Genomic DNA, 6,737 nt, shown 5'->3' on the forward strand with positions numbered 1-6,737 from the left:
ATTCAGATTGGACGCTCAGGCAATAAACACTCATGCATGGTAGTGATTCACAACATCAACTACGTTACTTCAAAGCGATATAATGGAATAATGGAAGAAGATGTTTCAAACAAATCCAATTCTGAGAGTGATAGTGATTCAAGGGATGACCTTAAGCAGAAAGTTGGTGATATGATTGGTCTTTCCAAGAAAATCCAAAAGCACACTGGCATATTGTTAAAGAGAAAAGGATTTCACAACAAGAAAGGTGGGGAAGATCAGTTGAGCACTGAAAATGAAGGTGTAAATGATGATAATTCAAGCTGGCATCTTTTCCAAAAGTGTTTACTGAGAAAAAAGTGTGCAACCATTAGTAATGTCAATGTTTTTGTTGGAGGAAATCTAGGCTCGTTGAACAGGTAAACAAACAACCATGATTTATTTGAGCTAGTAATGGGTACTAAAGATTATAGCATAAGAGATGATACTTGTTTGAAAACAATATTTGAATTAGAATCCATTTGTAGCAAAGTAATGCCAGAAATTAAGAAGACTATATGAAATGAGAAGTTGTTGATCCCTGAGAGGGGAAATTCTACCATGTTTGAAGAAGATTCCTCTCTCACTTATCAAAGAGAGAAATTATCCATTCACAAGAGCAGAACAACGTATGACTCATTTATTGTGTCTAAACAACATACTGAAATGGAATTAGCCAATATAGATTGATAATGGGGTGCAAGGGTTAATGATGAGCACACAATTACTAGGAATAATGATCAACTACACAAAGAAAAATATAATGGGTGATGTTTAGTCAATGATTCTATCCCAACTAGATCTATAGTCCACAAACATGCCAATAGAGAATGGATGACTGAAATAGATATGGACTCTGAGGTTACACCAATTGATAAGGTTGAACATCCTTCCTACAATGTACCAAAAAATAAATATGAAACTTTTGTTCTCTGGGAATCTGCTGAATTGTTTATGATTTAAGAGAGAAACTCAGATAGAGACTCCATAACTTAAGAATGGAATCTTGTGATAGATAATGATCCCTAAGTTTTAGTTAACAATGCTGATAAAATGTATCTTGATGAAGATTGTAATGGTCACGTGAATGAACAAGGGTCTTTTCCAAGGAAACAAAATGATAAAATTTCCAAGGAAATACCCGGAATGAAAATTGGATGCAAGGATGGGAAATTTAAAGCAATATAAGAGGTCCCAACAAAGAAAGGAGTTGAAATGGATGCAAGGAGTGAAAAATTAGAAAAGTCAACCCCATTGGCTAAAGCATAGTTGCATGCCCAACAATTACGTTCCTTTAAAGCAGATTAACAAAAGACTAAAAAGGAGAAGGTATTCATATTTTTTCTTTTATTTATTTTTTTCACTTTTAACGAGTTTCTCTTTATAAAATATGAAATATTTTGGTTTTTTCTAGCTGCATTGTGCTAGATTATGGTCTATAATATATTTCAATTTTGTAGAATCTATATTTCTAACATTGTTTTTTGTTGGAGAGCTTCTATTCAGGAAGAGGAGGAGAGGAAACAAATTGAATATTTGAAGACACAAAGACAACAATGACTTGCAGGAAGGACAACTTCAAGTGTAAATAAATTTACAACTAACTCCCATCTATCAAGGCAACAACAACTGAAGCATATGCCAACAAGCAAATTATCTTTAAGTTTCCAAAAAAGTAGAAATACTCCTCACCTAAGCACTGCACATTCTCTTCCTACACTAGTAAAGAAAGTCTCTATTGAAGAAATCAATATATTAAGTTTGCATAAACATAAATCAAACCAATTGAAGGAAACTGTTAGTCAATCCATTTCTTCTCAGTCAAGACTAGAGAGAAAATTTCGATTCCTCAAAACAAAAGGTTAGCTACTACATTGAAACATACTCCAAACAATGCTAAGAAACACAGTAGACAAGATATTTCTAGCAAGACATAAAATGACAATGATGTAAAAGCTAATGGTAAATCATCCATTTCTTCTAAGATTGTTACAAAGGGCTTTGATGAAAAGGTGATGGATTCAAATGGGTCGAATATTTTAAACAAAGAAAATTGTAGTATCTCTAATGTTAAGAAGAAAGGCAATCCAACTTTAGTTTTGCAGATGGGGGAATAGGTCGATAGATTAAAATCCAATGGCATGGTTTCAAAGTCATCTGCAAATGACTTGGGTAGATTGAATTAAAAATAAAAATAGTCACTCATTGCAAATAAGATCTCTTCATCTGTAAGAAAATTAAATGGTGGGTCTCTAAAAGTTCCCTTATATTTGAAAAGCAGCCAGAAAAAATCACCCAAATAGTGTTGCCATGCAGACCCTTCACAATGGTGAAGAAAGTAGCCTAGATAGTAATGTCGTAACTATCAAGTCTAAGGAGGATGTAGATGTATACGTTATAGAGAGTCATATGAACAATTCCATGTCAGAAAATGAAGAAATTAGTTAACCAATGAAATTAGACCATTCAAAGATGGTAGAAGATAAGGAACAATTAGAAAACTCCCCTCTAGATTGTAATTATAGATAGAGAGGAGAGGATTCAATCAATTCAAGGGGATTTGATACTCGAGATTCAATCTTCTCATTACATGTCTTGAAGTTGGACCATGTTCAATAGTCTAGAGATTTCCATGCCACAACAGTGGAAGGTTTATTGGGTGAAGGATATGAAATTGTTGAGGTCGTTGAATCTGCCTCAACTCTAACTCAAGTGGCTACATCAGATTCTCCCAAGTCTAGGCATCTTGATATGTAGCCAGATCGTAGGAACAACTTTAAAGCTCCATCTTTAAAGCTATAGAAATGTGATATTGAGGAACCTTATGAAGAACCAATTGTGCATAACTAATATTTTGATGGTCCAGCATCAAATAGTTTTGAATTTAGATTAACATCCAAAAATGATATTTCCTATGAAGAAATATCTACTCCGAAGGTAAGAAATTTTGAATTTGGAAATCCTCCTGCCACTGTCTTCGATTCTCCAAAATAAAGTTCATAGTTACATACTGTGCCTAGGCTTCCACCGTCAACCTCCCCTATAACTGACAATGGAAAGTTAGATTCAACATATTCTCATAAAAGGTGGGGCAATTCAGAAAGCACTACCAAAGGACTCAAAATACTTCTGATGTTTGGTAGAAAATCTTGAACATCTCAAGCTAAAAAGGATGTGGGGAGCTCAAGAGAAGCACTAGTGGGCATTTTAGAACATTAAGATGATTGTCATGCGGAAAGAGTCGATAATGCGGACACAACCGACCTCCCTAGAAGCAAAGGCTTTCTAGTGACAAACAAGACAAATAAACACTACTTTTCTCTAAACATGCATTTAGATTACAAGTAATCAGGTGATTGTAACATACCTTTAGTCCAACGCTTTGTAGTAGTCTAGCCTCGCCGATCCGGATGAGCTCCTCCTTCTCTTCGAAACCTGCATTCACTAACAAGCCAAAAGATTAAACAGCACCTGATAAACTCATAAAACAATACATATCCATCATACAGACCAAGGAGTATATGAAACAAATCATGAATAACAATCTGTTGAGCAAAATGAGTTCATTTGCATTAAGTGGAAACAAAAGAAACCATTACAACCTGAGCCTTGGTGTTGTGCAGGTCCCTCCTAGGGTCCAACAAGAGTTTTCCTTTACTTTGATCAGCTCACCCACTCTCAAATAAGGCTAGGAAAGGATGGGAATCTCTCCTCTCAAGCTTTACAAGGGAGTCCTAATTCCAGCAGCATTTACCCTTAGGAATGTTCAGCTTTCAACCTCCTCTCCCTCTGGCCCAATGCCTGTATTTATAGTTCTCTAGAGGAAGTTATTCAGGTCCACCATCAATGGGATAAGCTCCTCTTTGGATGGGATAGCTCCCCTCTTGATGGGATAAGTTCCTCTTTGATAGGGATACATGAACCATCTGGAGGCGCTCCATACACATCAAACAAGCTTCTAGAATGCTCTAGAAATGACCACAAGTAACTTTTTTGGAGTGAAACTTGCGCCTTTTGACCTTTACAGGAGTACGCACCCATTTCTTTACAAACAGAGCGTACAAGTACGCAGGTATTGTGAACTTGGGGTGCGTACATGCAGGTAAGGCTTAAAAGAAACTGCGTACCCAGAGATATATAGATTTTTAATGACTTTCTCTCTTTCTTGGAGTTTGACATGGAGAGCAGAGGTATGAGGCTTGCCAAGGAGGATAGTATGAAAGTTGATGGAGCCATACTAACTGCAAATAGTCATGGTGACAAATTTTAGTGTAACAATGATATTGAGAGAAAGAAACGAATTAGAAATTCAAGTAATAATAATGACTTTAATCTTATATGCTTTTAGAATTATATTGTTTGGATTCCTTTTTACGCCATTTACATACTGCTTTCTTTTGAATTCTTGCTGATTATGTTTTTAAAATTGATTAATTTATGTCCTAGAGATTTTAGAATGCTCATAGATAATCTGACATGTGATTCCATTTTCTAAGACAAAGCAGGAAAGCGATATAATATTCATAAATAAGTAAAACCTCATCAAATGAAAACCTTGAACCAGAATTAGAATTGAAAAAGTTACCAACTAGTAGAAGAAGACAACACTTAGTTTGATTGATCCAATGCACATATTACTCATTAAGAAACTAGAAACTAGATTAACCAAAACCCCCATACAGAGACATAGACATGCCAAAGGATGCAATCAAAAGCTAGTGGAGAATGAACTGCAAACTTCAAAGATGTTTTTCTTGCCAAAGTATCAAAGTTGAACAAAATCCATCAGCTCTTAAGGAATTTGATACCTAATTCATATTAGTCATACTATTTTGTAATCGATCAAAATTTAGCCAACTAAACATACATTGGCAGTTTTCATAAAATACACTCTCCACTCTCCAGTCTTGTAGTGCACAATAGTGGAGTATTTATTTGTGGTGATGATTATCATATGCAACCCTAGTTTTAGCTATCAAAGATATCTTATCAAAGAGAATTGTTTTTGTGACAAAACTAGCATGTTTGATTTTTATCCATGAAGGTTTGAATTTGGAATATAAAACTAGTGGGAAAAGAAGTGGATGTTGATCAAACAACTCATACATTGTTGGTTTACCAATCAATTATTATGTTAGTAGGAGGTTTGCCTCCTATGGAACCTAAGGATCATGGCATATTGGGACATGTTACCCACCCACATGTAAAGTTAACCATAGGATATTTTTTTCTATGATGCAATTTTCAAGCCAACTATCATACATTATTTATTATATGTTGTTTTTTTCTTTCCATTTGTTTTCACAAGTTATCTACAACTTGGTATTTTTAGCATGTAACTTATTTCACATGATTGTGCTAGGATATTACTAAAGGTTGGATAATAAGTTCATAAGGTGTTCTTTTCTATGCTGATGTTTTATTTGATTTGTTTATACAGGTCATCTGGCCATGTAGCGGCCACTATTTCCCAATTGAAGAAACCTTGTTCTAGTTTATTTATTTTCTAGGGAAAACAGGTGTTGACATTACTGATGTTGAGGTATATGTCGTATAAATCATTTATAATATACTTTAGTGTATATTAAAGTGTTCATCATCTTTCATGTCTTATACTCTACATTGAATCTCCAAAATGATAGAACACATGGCCTAGTAACCCCTGAACCGGACTTTGGGTTGCGGTAAAGCCATATTTTGTGTTGCCTTGGATGGCCTGGGAATCATTGCCGGTGAATGACAGTATAGAAGGTAAAGCCTAGAGGTGGTTTGCTCTCTGTTGGGCCTAGTAATACCAGGTTTGGGATGTACAGTAAAGCTTGGAGAGTGGGTCTTAGTTTAGGGCCTAGTGCTCTAGGTTTCGATTGCGGTAAAGCCTAAGAGACTAGGAGATAGGAAAATTCCTCATGGTGTCAGTGGAGAAATCTAATGGCATCCATGCTTGTTTGGTCTAGTGATCGGGTGGAGATCATGGTAAAGCCAGTTATGATGTGTTCATTGTATTGGCCTAGCGATCTGGGATGGATTATGATAAACCGTGGTTTCTATTGATGAGGGTGAGGTGTTTTAGCCTTGGTATGCCCTGGTTGAGTTATTTTGGTTTGAATCCCACATTCATTCTTGGAATGTGGCAGGGGGGTGAATGAATGAAGATAGATTTGGCTCAACCATTTTATGGTCGGGTGGAACATGGTAGTCCCATCACCATTTGGTTCATTTCGTTGATTAATGAGAAATTCATTCCCTTGATTTCTATGTGAAAATGTACTGATGTATATATGGATTTTTATGGCTAATAAGTTTATTATATTTCTGTTTCTAATATTCTGGTTATATGTACATTTTGTGACAACATCTATGTATGGCTCTCAACATGTTTTTACTTGTAATTGAATGGATATGGTATCTATGACCTAATAAGTGGTAAGGCAAAAAATGGCATGAGAGAACAATGGTTCATAGTGATTATTAGATAAGTATGAGATCTCTACACTTAACTCTTTTGTTTATACCTGTAGGTTACATGTTGACAATATGTTTGATGAAATGCATGTCATGGCTAGTAGGGGTCTAGTTAAGGTCTTGATAAACTTATTTCTTTTGCATCATTGTTTCCCTATACTTTACTTGATTTTGAGCTTTCATTCCATTCTAGGTAGTGGCTTGGGCTCTAGGCCTAAAAAAAGTGGCTTAAATCCTGGGGTCACTGGCACAGAATT

General features: G+C 35.5%; 1 pseudogene; it reads left to right on the top strand.

Moving 5' to 3' along the window:
• Positions 1-432: 432 nt before the first annotated feature.
• On the top strand, positions 433-3,237 carry LOC149182685 (uncharacterized; annotated as a pseudogene).
• The last annotated feature ends 3,500 nt before the right edge of the window (positions 3,238-6,737 follow it).

This window comes from Pinus tabuliformis, chromosome 3_2, assembly GCF_031772625.1.
Source record: "Pinus tabuliformis cultivar Carrire ecotype Pingquan chromosome 3_2, CPIR1, whole genome shotgun sequence".
NCBI lineage: Eukaryota > Viridiplantae > Streptophyta > Pinopsida > Pinales > Pinaceae > Pinus > Pinus tabuliformis.